Raw genomic sequence first — 15,660 nt, 5'->3', positions numbered from 1 at the left:
TGACATTATATGATGCTCACAGATGAAAGACAAAGGTATGTGACTGATATTAAATGCTGTCAGTCAGCTGGGGCTGGGTGGATGCCAACTGGTCAAATTCTCCAAAATCTTTGAACAGATGCTGTGGATATTCCAGTTATTACTTCAATTTCACACTCTTCCTATCTCTGCTGACAGCTGGTTTTGACAGTCTACTCTCTTCTTCTCTGCTCTCATGTCAACCTCAGACACATAATAGGTGGATTAGAGCTTAAACAATAGTGATTAGATCGGGCAGAGGAGGAAGCATGGTGGCAACAAAAATTAAGATGCTTCAGTAAACCTTCAAACTCTGGCCACTTCAGCTGAAAGCAACTTTACAGAAACTGAACCAGCAAGACAAAAATTACTCAGAGTAGAAGAGTAGGAATTTTATCAAGGCCTGGGGCATCTTGTTGCTTTTGTGGGGTTTTTTAATCACACTAATTTTCATGAAAGGGCTTCACTGAACAATTCTATCTTCACAGTCTCCAGATTTAGATGGGTCGACACGTCACAGTACATCACCTTATCCTTGGCAGTTCACTATGAAAAGGTCCTACACCCTACAAGTCATTGGCTACAATTTAACCCTCATTAAAATAATGAAGCCCCTTGGCTTTGTAAATCATTGTAACATAGGTAATATCAAATAAATAATCAGAAGAAAGTGTTGTAGATGAGACCCCATCACATGCCAAGGAATACTGTGTGCTGTCAACAGTAGAATCCAGCCCCACATAAACACTGCTCTCCTCCACAGTAGGGCTAGTGATAATATCTGAAATGCATTTTTGCCATCTGTTAAATAATTCACACAAACAAGAACTGCAGAAGATTTTTTTTTCCAGAAATGCTGGCTGTATATTTAAAAAGGTAACCTCTACAATCCTCACATCCATAATTAGGTTTGTGGATAGACTGAAGAAAAGAATTCCATTTGCAGAAAAGCTCAACAGATGGTATTGTGTATTAAAGTAGAAGCATGTGAAAACTATTTGAACAAATGGCAGATGTGTCTGTCAACTTTCTCCTGTGCCATTAAGTTAAAGATTGGCATTTAGGTTATTATTCAGAGTATTAGAATTTCACAGAAGTCCTCTGAAGCTTGTGTTGGCCAAGGATCTTTGCAGGCCCAGAGATACACCAGCCATGGTAGGAAAAGAAAAATAATTTGTGGGATTTCCATGGTATTTAGGTTTTTCTCCTTATTCAGTCCCACTCTCAGCTTCTTTCCAGAGGCCTCTCTTTAAGTTTACAGGAAAGACTGCACTTAGCTGGACTTTAGACAACACTGAATTGCTGTCCATTAAAGATAATTATATTAATCTGTTTAATCTGGGACCACTAAAAAAGTCAATGTCTCTGAACACGTTAATTTCATGTTCATAGACTTTCTAACAAGTGCCTATACCTGCTACTAGTGAAGGAGGGCAGGAGGCTTCCCATTCAAAGTTAGAGGTGCCTATTCACTGAATCAGTAAGAATAACAAATTTTGTTCAGTTACAGGACAAAAATGCTGCTTAAGAAATACACATAAGGAAAGGAGCAATCTGTTTTACTTTGAAGAACTTAGATCATTTTATTTTTAGGAATACCTTTGAAAGAGTCAAATCCTCTCTAAGCAGCAATTGCCCAAAGCAATAAAACACATCAATATTTTCATGATAAAAAATCCACAGTTAGCTGTTACGGAAGTTAAGAATTAACTTAGGCTTATCTTAGGCTTTCGTTTACCCAAAACACACGAGCTATCTTCCCCAGGGAAGAACAGAGAGCCTGCTAGCTAGTTCTGATTAGCAAGGAATCAAAGCCTGTCTCACACTAACACTTGGGGAGCCGCCCGGTCCCAGTTCTGTCTGACCTGCAATCCAGGCTCCAGTTCTACACTGATTGTGATAACTCTGTAAGAGTCACTTTCATTCTGATGAATTCTCTAAGAGAAACCTTGCCTAGATCCAAAATAAGAAAGGACCCTCATAGCCAGCCTGTGTTAGAAACGCTCTCTCTCTGTGCATCCTGGTTTTAACAGCGGGGGGAAGTCTTTTGATCCAAATTCAGCGCACAGGGGAAGAGCCCGTCTGACACTCAGAACATCCCACCATCACATCAGCTGCTTAAAGCCAAGTAATCCCATCACACACGTCAGGCTGGGCAAGAGCATCCTGAGCAGTCCTGTCCTCTCTATCCACCTTTCATTCCCCAGCTGTGCAGCTGCCAAGGCACAGAGGGATAGCCAGGGATACCGAGCAGCAGGAGGCACACACAGCCTGCTTCTCAGACCTGGTCTATTTTGGGTATATATATACAGGTATAATGTGTGTATATATATATAAAATAGGTATAATGACTGCTCTTTGTGTAATCCTCTGCAGAAGTAAATCTCTTTATCAAAGCTTAGATCAATGGATTCCACTGCTTCACAAGCAGAATTAATGCAGAGAGCCCCTCTCATTGATACTATGCTCTGAGTCTTCTGAACTATTGGCAGACAGTTGCTGCAAAATTCTCTTCCAGTTTACTGCATCTTCCCACTTTCATGTACTCATGTTGGAGATTAAAAGCTAATCTTGAATAACTAATTTCTATGAGACAGTTTTTTTCTCTTCAATTTTGCATACAACTGTTCTTTTCTGCTATCAACTCTAGCTACTTTAGGGAAAAGTGCTTAAGCCTGTAGCTAAGTGGGCTGTTTTTCTAAAGAGTTAATTCTGTACAGATTCCAGCTTTCTCAGCAGGTTGCAAAGAAAATGGATGCACAAATGTGCCTGTAAATATAGATTAAAACACTGACATCACATCCTTATCTTAAAATGGAGGGCATTGAGTTTGCAAATTTGCCTGTATTTCATAGACTTTATTACTGAAAGAGAGAAGACTTTTTGTTGTTTTATGGCTTCTTTTAAGTTAGTCACAAAGCAAAAAACAGGTAAATGCACCAACCCAAAGATCACGCCCAGCAAAATTAGTTTGCATTGACTTAAAAGAGTTTGGATTGTTTACACTAAAGCACTTCTGTAAGTGAACACACAGGACCAATTCACAGCTCTAAATGAAGACTCACAACTAACCAGCCCCACAGGAAGTTCAGAAATACCCTACGGTACTTTTGGTTCTGTTGTTGGGTTTGGGGGTTTGGTTTTGTTTGTTGTTTTTAAACAGAGCAGAAAAAATGCCAGAAAATACAACTTGCCCAAGTTCTCACAGCTCCAGCTGGTTCTGCAGTAGCCTTGCTGTGCCCTGAACTGGCACAATAGATGGTACAACACCAACTACTATTAGTGAGGACTTGCAACAAAAAGTATGGAAAATAAGTAATTTCAAGCAGTATGTTCTCAAAACAATTTCATTTTGTAATTGACCTTAAAACAAATTGTTTCATATTGGATGATATCAGGGCTTAAAGATCAAACTATAAAAGAATGAAATAATGCTTTCTAAGAGCAAGGGAAGTATTTTCAGGAATGCTTGTGGCATGACTGGAAGATGTTATTAAACCTTGCTGTTTAGCTCTGTTTATATTTTGAATTTTTTTTTTTTATGCAATGGCTTAACTTGATAGTGGCTATGGGTAGAAAAAACAAGGGGCCATTTTGTTCAAATAACTAGACTGTTACATCAACATTGTACCCAAAACATAAAAAAAAGGAAACAAACAAACAAACAAAAAAAAATAACCAAACCACCCTTATTCTTTTGCCACATAATTCCTAAGAAGCCTGTATTTACAAATTCTGATTCCCAAACTTGGGCTTCACCCAAGCTGCACTGCTGAGGAAATATGGACGTATTTCATCTTTTCCTGTATCTAGCATGTCTTCACCATCACCTACACACCAACAGTAAAAATCTGACCTGAAGCAGGTATAAGACACTAAGCTGCACCAAATTGCAGAGATTCCTAAACAGCAATTATCACACACACACACACACCCATTTCAACCTGGCCCCTTATTTTCCCTTTAATGACTGTGCAGTGAAGGGAAAGACAGAGCATGGCACCTGAGGATATTCCCATAGAAGAGACACTTCCTACCAGCGGGCAATGTTGAACCAGACAGACCCTCTGGAACACCAGAAGACCTGGAGAAGCCACATCAGGGCAAAGCAGAAATGTGATCTTAGGAATGGTTGTCCTCTCTGTCCGCACTAAAGAGATGTGCCTCCTTCCTCCCTAAAGATCAACTGTGCTACACTAAGATAGGGAGAATACAGCAGAGACAGAGCTGTTCCTACCCAAAGAATTAAAAAGGCAGCTGAGAATTAAATAACTTTTCCACCAAGTCAAATAATCAAATCAATTCTGTACCGATGGTCATCGCTTACAGGTTTGTGTTCCATCATCTGCACAGCCCTAAACAGAGCTGAAAGGAATACCAGGAGGAAAGGAGTAACAAAGAGGGAAGTTCCAACACACAGTTCTCTGAGGGAAATCTGCACTGCCACTGCATGGAGTGGAGGGGGAGGGTTGGAGGATTTCTTCGGAAGGAGATTACAGTCCTAATTGGTACCAATCTCCTGCCTTTCATTTGTGTTAAACTCATTCCAACAAAAGAATCAAATAAACAAACAAAAAAAAAAATCTTGTCTCCTACTGATCAAAATCCCATGCAGGCTGTTCAGATGAAATTTATTTTTTGAAAAGTATTTGTATTCCCCATTTCTAAAGCACACTACATTTAGAAAATCAGAGTTAAGAAATCAGGCCTTTAAATGTTGCCCAAGAACAGAGTCCTACTCAACTATTTGCAACATGACTTATCTGTTCAAATGGAACTTAAATCACTCTCACCTTTACACCTGTGCACCATGTCACAGTGATGTACTGCACAGTGACAATGTTTGGGTTTGATGCTGTTTTTTATACTAAAACCCACATTACACTGGTTATTGATCCAGTGAAAAGCGTGATTGATTTCCTCCTTGGCTTTGCCATTAAAGAGAGAAAGTCCCAGCAAATGGCTCTCTTTGTAAGGTGTCCTAGTACCTGAAAATCAGTGCCTACCCCTTAATTGCTGACAGATGGCTAAACTCTAACTACAAGCTATTAGACAAGTGGAATAAATGCATCAGGGAGTTGACATGTATTAGATGCAAACTTAATATACCTTCTGAAAAAGTTAAAACTTCTGTCCAACAGGAAATGTTTTGGGCAACTAAATTCTTGTCTTCCTATTCTTTAATCTCCTGTATTTAATCAGCCCTTGACACAGAGCTTTAAGACCTTCTGCTATGTGACATAATATCAATCAGGCTGTTTAGCTCTTTTCATCTTCTGACACCATTTACCTTTTCAGATTGTCTGCCTGGACATAGACTGAAAACAGAAGCTTGGCATCGAGAAAAATTGTTTGCAGTAAAACAGATTTTACTGATGATGTGAACAGAACTCAGTTCACATCCAAGATCTGCCTGACTACTTGAGGAGGTTAAAAAAAGGAAAATAATTAGATACTTCAACAAAAATAAAATTATGCAGTTGCATTTTTGCACTATCATTAATGTTCTACTAAGATCCAGACACAAAAAAAATAAATAATTAGGAAGAACGGGCAAAATTTTTTGTGTAACCTGATTTTCCCCAATATCTGCTTGAAATGTGAGTAGAACCACCCTGATTTACAGAAAAAAAAACCAAGGAAGTTTCTCTGACCACACCACCTAGTGAATCCTGACATTACATTCTCTATTGTTAAGTGTCTGATTTCATGGGATTTGAGGGCAATTTAAAGGCAGTGCAAGTCCTGTACTTTTACAGTAATTACACCCCAACATTTTCACAGCACAAAAGCCATACTTTGAATTACCCTGGAACACAACAATTCCAGCTACCAAAGGAGTCAGTTCTTCCAGTGGTTAAATCAGCAATTAACTTTTGCATTTAATAAATGTTCTTATAGGTGTTTATACATCCATACCAAGATGATGAATGTTACTGAATGGTCTTGTTGGGGAAAAAAATGGTATTGCAGGACAGCAAATATTCCCTAACTTGTTGGTTTAGGAGGTTCATGACAAACAGAGGGGAAAAAGAAAGGGAAAGCAAGAAATTCAGAAAACCTCCCTTCCATAAGGAATTAGGAAGAAAGGAATGAATATAGAGTATATTGACACTACAGTGGATCCATTCCAATTCAAAATGTCACATAAGAACTTACTGCTCCTTAGCTCATTCACTTGTCAATAGAAAGTTATCTTAAAGCCACCACAGAACAGCAAACAACCCAAAAGACAGACCAAGTTTCACACAGCTCAAGGTAAGAAAGTGAAGCCTAGAGATTATGTACTTCACAGAACAGGATTCGTTTACTCTAGTTTTTCTTGGAGCACACTATAATATTCAGTCCTTTCAGACAGAAAAATAATAGTGTTGTATGGGCATCTTTCAAGTAGCATTTGCTTATATTAATAAAGCCTTCTCAAGACTTAGAGACCTGCTTACTGTCTCTCTTCATAAAAGGTGTTATCCTGCCAGGTGGTTTATCCAGACTCCCTCAAGTTTTAATTATCTCTTCACTTAATGAGTACAGTAGATGATCTAGATTTATTGCAGTAGCTAGAAGCTTATGTGAATAAAATATCAGTTCTGTTTGTGATGTGACAGTTATCTTTGTTTGCAGACTCTTCTAATTACTTCCAGGTCATTAAGCCCATCTCCAGCAGATATTTTACTGTCATTCGAAAAAGTGTTATAATGACACTAAAAAAGTCAATGAATACAGAAAAAAAAAAAAAAAGAACAAAAAAAACCGAAACTCAGGAAAGGTCAAAATAAGGCTCAAACCTGTTAATTCAAATCTGGATTACAGACACAAAAATCATGCAGACAACTTGGCACATATCCTATGAGACACCATAGCAATCAATAGGTTACACTGGGCATGTGTCAGGGCAGAATTTCAGCTTATCAGTCACCACATTAAGTCAGTTGTTTTATACTGAGGTTAAATTATAAGAATAGGTTAAGTTTCTCATTAGTTTAAACTCTGACTTCCCAATATGCAACATGTGGAGGAAAGGATATATAAGCACAAGAATACACATAATATATATCCACATCCATGTGTGTGCCTGTGTCAGAACTGACAGCGAATTAAATTAGCAAAGCTGTCTGAACTTGACCAATGGCAGCACTGGACCATGTATAATTTTCTTCCATTTCACTACTGAACAATCTTTTTAGAGGCAGAAATCCAAACACTCATTTGCTACATCTTCTCCTGTCTCTTCCAGAGGCACTACTTGCTGAGGCAAAAACCCCAGCTCTAATTGCTTGATCCACTTGTTCACTGAAAGATTGCCTCCATTACCAGCATTTTCTTGTACCAATCCATCCACTATCTGTCCTTTATTCAGCTGTTTGCTTGTGATGTATTTTAAAGAGGTATAGCCATGGGTATTTCAGCAATAATTAGATTCTGCCACTTCAGCTATCCAGTCAACAGCCGTGATTGTAATTCCAAAGGAACATTTCCAAATGCAATGTCACAGAACATTTAAAAAAAAAAAAAAAGTGCAGTTTAACCTAAATGTTCAATTGACCACTTATGCTGACAACCCTAATTGTTCACAAGTGGACAAAACTATGCATTAAAATGTCTTTCAGCATTGTTCTAAACCAAAGGATAACCTGGCTTCAATCATTATGTTTGAATTCCCAAACTAATTGCATCTCTTTCTTCCAAAAGTTGTTTCTACAATTTAAAAGACTGCCATGACACTGTTTGAGAAAAACTTCAATCTTTAAAAATAAATAGGCACTATTCAGCACTCCCAAAAAAATGGACCACAGAGCTTTACACTAAGTGTGAATACCCAAGAGGTTTCTGACCAACCTAAGTGTATGGCATTGCTTTTCATTCCATATTACCAGGGTATGTGTAGGCATAGTCTGTCAAGGTGAAAAGAACAGTGTTAAACACTTGTAGCTTGCAGCTTTGGACTTAGACTTAAGTAAGGACAATGGAAACAGGGAAATTTAAAGGGCAAAGTCTACTGGAAAATATGCTGTTAGGAATATTATAAAGGTAGAATTATCAGAACTCATCTTTCCAAGAGGGTACCTTAGGGAAGTTTCCCGGTAGGGTTTGCATTTCCATCTCTAGTTTTCTTTCATCAAGCCCCTCTCTATTAGGCAGGTGTCATCTTAAGCTCCAGAACATACATTTTTATCTTTTGATCAAAAAAACCTTTTCCAATAATAAATAAGAAGCCCAGGCTGCATATTGTAGTCAGTACTTTTAATCCACTAGGCTTGTTTTCCAGAGCATGTTTGTGCATGATTGCTCTTGGATTCATGTGGATTTGGCAGAAAACCATAATGGTCACATAAGTTTGTCCTTCTCATTCTGTTCAAGCATATACTGACAGTGTATACTGGACCCTTTCTCTCACTCTTTGGATTTTAGCTCCCTAAAACATGCTGCACCAGCAAGTGAATGATTGCAGCCACCATAATCCAAACAAAAAAACCTCAAACCAAGCAAACAAAGCAACAAACTACACACATACAAGAGATTCACCAAGTATCTGACTTAAGAGAACAGAGGATTTTATGAGTTCCCTGTATTAAATATACTGAGTCAGCACAAAGACTAACTGTGAAATGAGTACTACCAGAATTTCTGAATCAGCCCCTCCCACTTCATCACTCAAGGGATCATCTCAGGATCACTGATACATATGAAGCTGTGGGAAATCCTGTGTGTTATTGGTCCAATGAGCTACACAACAAAGTTTTGCAGGGTCAGTCAGGTGAACCAGAGGCTGGAAAATGCAGAAGGAACTGCACTGTGGGGTGACTATCAAAGCAGGTAAGTCACTGCTGCATTAAGAGGGAATTTATACCAGTGTTTGTTCCACTGGAATATCATACATTTCACAGTCTTCTTTTCAAAGGCTGAAAACACAGATTTTCCTTAGCACTTCCTGTTCCCCCAAATCAGCAGCAGCGGTCTCTGGGCTTTGCTCTTTCTGCCCTTTCACCCTCCAGCTCCCTGAGGCCTCAGGCAGCCAGGGCTCCAGAGCTCTGACAGGACCCTGCCTAGTTAAGAATCCACTGGCAGCCACTGAGGTCCTTTCTCAAGCCTTGCCCTACAGCTTCAGAATTAATTCCAACTCCTCAGAGTCCGAGCAGATTGTATTCCCAGAGATACTTCCTTAGATCTATTTCTTTTCTCTGCAGCAAACCAAACAGGAACTGCTAGATAGCCTTTTCAATTTTTCCTTTACTACTATGGGTCACTAGAAAAGAAGAAATGGTTTCCTCACCAGACACATATTTTACAGTGTCACGGACAAAACAATTCATAATCACGCAGGACTACACTGGTCCTTCCTTTGTCCCAGATACTGAAAGATACTGTGTTTTCTATCTTGAAGAGATGAAAGGATACTGAAAGTGCATCCTTCAGCTCAGAAAGCTTAAATCAACTTAGTTCCATTTTTGTATTCTTTGTATTCCTTTTACTTGCAGACTGCAATGATTATAAATCAAAACAGCATCACATCCAATTGCCCTCCAAAGTCATAATTTGAAGGATAAATAACCATACATATTTAGGGGCATCTTAGTGATGCTATAAAAATGTAACATTTCCATGTCCTAATGAGAGATGACCTAGCAAAGAGTGAAGCAAGTCTCTCTCACCATGGGCTATTAAGAAGCCACAGGAATGTGAAGTAACTCTTCTTGGAAAAGGAATTTAATAATACAGTCTTTATAATGCCAAGGAGTTATCAAATCACTCATAGATCGTATGCATTCTATTCCTTCTTCCAAACTAAATATGCATTAGAAAAACGGTCACAAGATAGAGTTACTAATAAAAAAAACATTCTGTTTCAAACGAAATTTATGTCTGTAACTTGATAGGTACACCAGACTGGGCAATTCATCTCCTTGGCAAAAAATGTTTGTGTCACTCATTTCTTCTTTTAAATATAAAATCCTATACCTGTTATTAAATAGTCCATAAATCCTAGATAGAAAAGCCTCCAAAAAGCATTTAATGCAGAAAAACCTCCCATTTTATAACTGAACAGTAGCTTGAATCCCAAAAGAAATCTGATATAGTATGATAAAATCTCAGTTATGTTATCTAAGCGATTTCTTTTTCAAAAACACCCAAGATATAAAGTATTAACTATTAAAAAAGTTCTAGAAGGTATAACCTGTGTTGTTGACCTTGGACTTTCAGGAATCACGTTACCAACAAGGCACATGTGTCCCTGAACTAGTTTATGTTTTGTTTCAGAGTCAAATCATCAGATTTCCAATATCACAGAACCATGGAATTCTACGTTAGGGAGTTTTCAATAGTATGGAATAGGATGTCAAGTTCTTCATTTTCATGCATTTGCTTTAGACCAGTTAGAAAATCTTAGGGCTTCATGAGCTCAAACTAAGGTGGAAAGACATCAACAGTTGTGCACTGGTACCACACTGGGGCCAGAAGGCTCTTTCAGAGACAAAACTCCTTTTTGTACATAGTCTAGAATACCTCTTGAAAAATAATGAGGTGATGAAGTTTAGGAAATAAGGACTACAGATAAGAAAATGAGGTCCTTGGAAAATGAGTGAAATATCTTCACAATTTCTTGTCTTGTGTTAGTCAACAGTATCAGAAACCGCTAGTTACAAAAGCTGCAATCAATGTTGCAAAATCTTTGACTGAAAGAAAACAGTATGGGAATTAAAGGACAACCTGAACCCTTCATCCCTATTTCTAAAAGATTAAATGGAGTTGTTTTCTTTGTCCTAGCTCCATCCCTAATGCTGATTCCATGTGCCTAACTGGTTCCTAAATTGGAAATATTTCAACACCTGTTTCAACCTTAAAGTGTCTGATTTAAGTTATTGACTTCATTTGAACTGAAGCACCATCTCACTGACTCCAGTTCATGTGTTTCTCCAAGACTGACATCCACTATTTAGCAACCTGCATTAACCTCTGCAGTGCAGGACCAGGACTCACCAGTGACAAGAAAACAAGCACATACATCACTGAAAGCACCTGCACAGCAACTGACTGTCTCAGAGATGTTCTTTAGGTGATCAAAAACAAGGATGAAGGATTAAAGCAATCCTTCAAAGCACCATTTATAGGTTGAAGGGGGGGACTAGCTGCATATAAAGAATGCTGCTCAAGTGCTCTAGGAAAGCACCAATCCTGCAAGGCTCCCAGAACATCCAATCTCCTAACCTGAGCATCTAAATTAGATTCTTACTGTGTGGGAACAAACTTCCTTACTTTAAACCCTTGCTGTCACACATATACATAACCTTCACTCAGTGTGCTAGCACATGTACCTCTCTCCACTGCCTTCCACCACTAGGAGCAACCATCCTACATCAGCAGTCAAAAAAGGGGAAAAAAAAAATCAAACAGAAGAATTCAACAACCAAGAAGGTGCCTACCCACATGGTCACAAAGAAAATCAGGTGATTTTTCTGAATTGACCAAAAAGTGCAGTTCAAAAAGTCACTTGGCTCAAAGATTTTGTGATCCTTAACATGCAAAGCATTCCATACTGTGGCTAGAAGTGTTGCATATGATAAAGAAATTATTATTGAAAAGAATACAAAATCTTGGGGAAAAGACTTATATTAAACAGAACTTTACAAGATCTAATTAACTATTGTTAGTAACTAGCTTTGAGGATTGAAGTGACTAGACTACATTATAAATTATTATTACATCATATTATTTATAATTCTTGCATCAACATTGTGTTTAAATTAAGTCTTATAAATAATTGCATTTATTTTAGGTAATGTAACATGAAGCCATCCAGAGAAAACACTGAGAATAGGATTTCAAACACTCTGGTTTTGCATTTTAATTAGAGTACGTTCTTTTGTCCCCACTTCAATAACTGATAGGAATCAGTGTTTCAAACTCCTTGCTCTTGTATCCTCCAGATATTTCATCCCCTACACATCGTTAGTTCCTAAACCTTAAATAATGATAAACAGGACAAACTGTGCCAACTGATCTATTATGCAGCACAGAAACTTTGGCCAGCCAATTCTGTCTGAGTAGTTCAGTAAGTCCATCTCTCTTTTCACATACCAGCTTCACTAAAGGTTTCTGAATCAGTCACTTCTCCTTTTAGAGTTATTTCAGGGACACTAAGCAATTACAAAGGATGTTCAAAGGACATGTTGTTCTTTTTCCTCCTTGGAAAAATAGCTAGACCTGAAATACACAATTGTAATGGTTCAGAAATGTTGTGTTCTAGGTATGTCTTTTTGGTTGCCAGGATATTCATGTACATATCATATACAGGCCACACTAACATATGTGACTGTATAATCAATATGCACGTGGTAGACTTCATGCTGAATAACACATTTGGGATATAATTCTAGAGAGGAAAAACCCAATCTCAGTTTGTATTTAGAGCTGTGATTAAGCCCATACTGAATGAGTTTTAGTTGAAGCTCAGGTCCAGTAAAACCTGTTCAGAGTTCTGCATCACGAAGTTTCCCATTTCCACTCAAGCTGAGTTGCAATTACCCAGAAATGCATCATCTGTTGAGACTCACTGCTTAAATATACAAAAGGTTCAATCAGATAAATTACTGAATCTCATGGTTTTACTTTTCTTGCAGAGTGTATTAGACTACTGCCTTTTACAATATTTAATTAAACAATTCTATCAATTATCCTGAGCAAATATGCAAATACAACCGTAGCTGCTTCATGCGGTTTTTTCTGACTTAGCATTCATTAAAAAATTTGCTAGACTGTGTAGCACATTAAATCCATTTAGCAAACGTAGCAATTGTCTCACCTAAGAAAACTGTTTCTTTACAATTAAAACATTTGCTCTTATTTGGTGCTTTTCACTCTGTAAGTTGAATTAGGAAGCTAGGAAAGGCTCCCGTGCAGGTCTGGTATCTGGGGTGGATGCACACACAGAGCTGGGTTGAGGTTTACATTTCCCCTGAATGAGAAAGCTATAATTAGCCATCACCAAAACTTTTGGTGCATGGATCTTTCGTCTCATCCATGCAACAAATAATAGTCCTGTAAAACCCATTCCCAGAAGACACTGCTGGGAGCAGGGCCTTGGTACAGTGCACAGTTAGACTGGCTACCTACACAGAAAATTCTCTGTGGTGGCAAAACTGAAAAAAGGCAAGGTTTTTGGAAGGGATTACAGCTCCCATGTCAGCATGGTTTCACCTGCCACTGGTTCAGGGTTGCCTACACCACAGAACCTCTAAGACAGAACGTTTGGGATTAATCTTGAAATTGTGCTCAACCACACTGCAGTGCCCTGCCACCTACACTTGGTAGGGACTACCCAGTGAATCTATGCAGTATTTCACAGTCTCTGGGCCCAGCACAAATGTGCATCAGGTATCTCCATGTAAAAGTAGATCTATCCATACACAGACTTGGTGTGTCCATCCCTGCAGACTCCCTGCTGCTGCATCCCTACAAATTCCATCTCATAAGAGAAGAGAGAGTTTGAAAGTGGATGAGAAAAGGTCTACATTCAACTGAAAATTCAGAGTTCCCTCATGCAGGCTGAACCACTGTCAAGATCAGGGGTTTGAGGCTTATAGCTCAGATACTTGGCAATGAGCTTAAGAATAACCTTCCTTTTGCAAAAGACTACTTTGCACTGTTGGAGATGGTGTATTGAAATAAATCCCCAGCCAGTACACTCCTGGTACAGGCTAATAGAGCCATTGTCATAGTGATCAGCAAGCACAGTGCACTCTGCTATCAGCATTAGCTTAAGTAATCTGTATTAGAATCCTTCTCCAGGACAAGACTGCTAAAGCAAACCAGAAGCTTTTCTTCCCCCCAGCCTTTCACACCACAAAAATCCAATTTAAGTCAAGAGAGAGAATGGTCACATGCAGAGATACAGCTTTATAACAAGTACTCACTGCAGAAAGGACACAACAACCTTTGTGGACCACGTTGACACTTAAAAGACTGATCAGGAGACAAAATTCCAGGAAGTTGCTAAAGAAATGATCCATGTCAAACTAACTTACTATGACACATCACCTTGAATTGGTGTGGAGCGGGTCTGCTTTTATTTCCAATATCTGTTAGTGGTATTTTTATTTTGTAAATCTGTGACTGAGTAAGATTACTTTGTTTTGAGAAAACTTTTTAATGTGTTAGAAGTGTGTATCACTTCTCTGAGCAGTTTTAAATGGACCTGCACTTTACACAGGACTGTTGATTCTGTATTTATACAGTGGCACCACTGGCAACTGATTAAAGTGAAATTTTATCCTGAAAATGTTTAGTGGAGTACTTTCATGAGAACATTATTGTTCATAGATTAAAGAAAACATGGTCTGACTTTTCAAAAACAGGTTACTAGTAAACTGTGTTTAAAAATAAGCATGTTTATCAATACACAACCACTAAAGATACTATTTTAAGAAATGGATCTTATATACATAAACAGTATTTATGTTAAAAATAAACATAAAATTTTAAGGTGAAAGAAGCTGTTTAGCAATTCTTCTCTTTTTGCTTCTTTTTATAACTCATAGCTGAAAGTTAAATAAAAGTACAAACCACTACAAGCATGAAATCATATATTGAAACTGCATCCTGAGCACCCTGAAGTGTTTGGTGGGTTATATTTGATACATAACAAAAGCACTTCCTGTTCTTATCACAAAAGCTTTGTAGCTATTTAGGGATTTTAGCCACTCGAGCAAGTCTTTGCACATAAACAGAGAGTGGGAGCATAAAAGAGAAGGCATTTTCGAGGCTTTTAAAAGAGATAAGAGATTAAACAGAATGTATTTCTCCATTTTATGGGTTCTGCGGACTGAAAAGCAGTGTTTTGTTTTTCTTTACAGGCCAGTATTTGTGTTTGTCAAATTAGAAAGCAACAGTAGGATCTAAAATCCTTTATTTTTTGGAAACAGTCTGAAATGGTGCACTTCTGAGTTCACTCTCCTTTAGGTATTGAAATCACCTAAAGGTGACTTTAATCACCTGTGGAACAAAACTACTGGACTTTGGATTACACCTTAGAAGAAGCTTCCTTTAGATGTCACATGATGCTGATTTTTATTCCCTGATATTTTTCACATTCTTCTTGCTCTTATGCTTTTTTACTATCCAGTCTCTATAATAATAACAAAAATATTCAAATATAATCACGTACCTCCTTGCTAAAATAGTAAAAAACACCAGATGTTTCCCTTACCCAAGGTCAATATTTCATTGCACACAAGGATAATATTTAGACACAACAGCCATGCTGCACGTTGCCCTCTTTAAATCTCAGTTCCTTGCATTAAGGCATATTCATAAAGGTGGTATTACTCCTAAATCAACTTGCAGTGTTACCAGATTGCACATGCATTCCAAAGAATTCATTCAATTAGGGCATTAATGATGTCTTTTTAAATCATTACTGATACAGTGGGGTGATATATTAGTATTTGCATGTGTAAATAAATTCAATTAATGAGTTAATTGCACAGAGACATGAAAATTAGTTTAATCAAGTCAATTAAATCATAAACAGTTCAGAAATAAGAAAGTAAGCTTGTAATGCAATTAGTGTTCTAATATGCTGGTAACTTTAGTAAACAGGATCTTAATTATATGGCAGGTCAAAAAGACAAAATATTTTAATTGATA

This window comes from Pipra filicauda, unplaced genomic scaffold (assembly GCF_003945595.2).
Source record: "Pipra filicauda isolate LSUMZ 115617 unplaced genomic scaffold, ASM394559v2 scaffold3_size10097308_pilon, whole genome shotgun sequence".
Classification (NCBI taxonomy): domain Eukaryota; kingdom Metazoa; phylum Chordata; class Aves; order Passeriformes; family Pipridae; genus Pipra; species Pipra filicauda.
Note: the sequence above shows the minus strand (reverse complement) of the source record.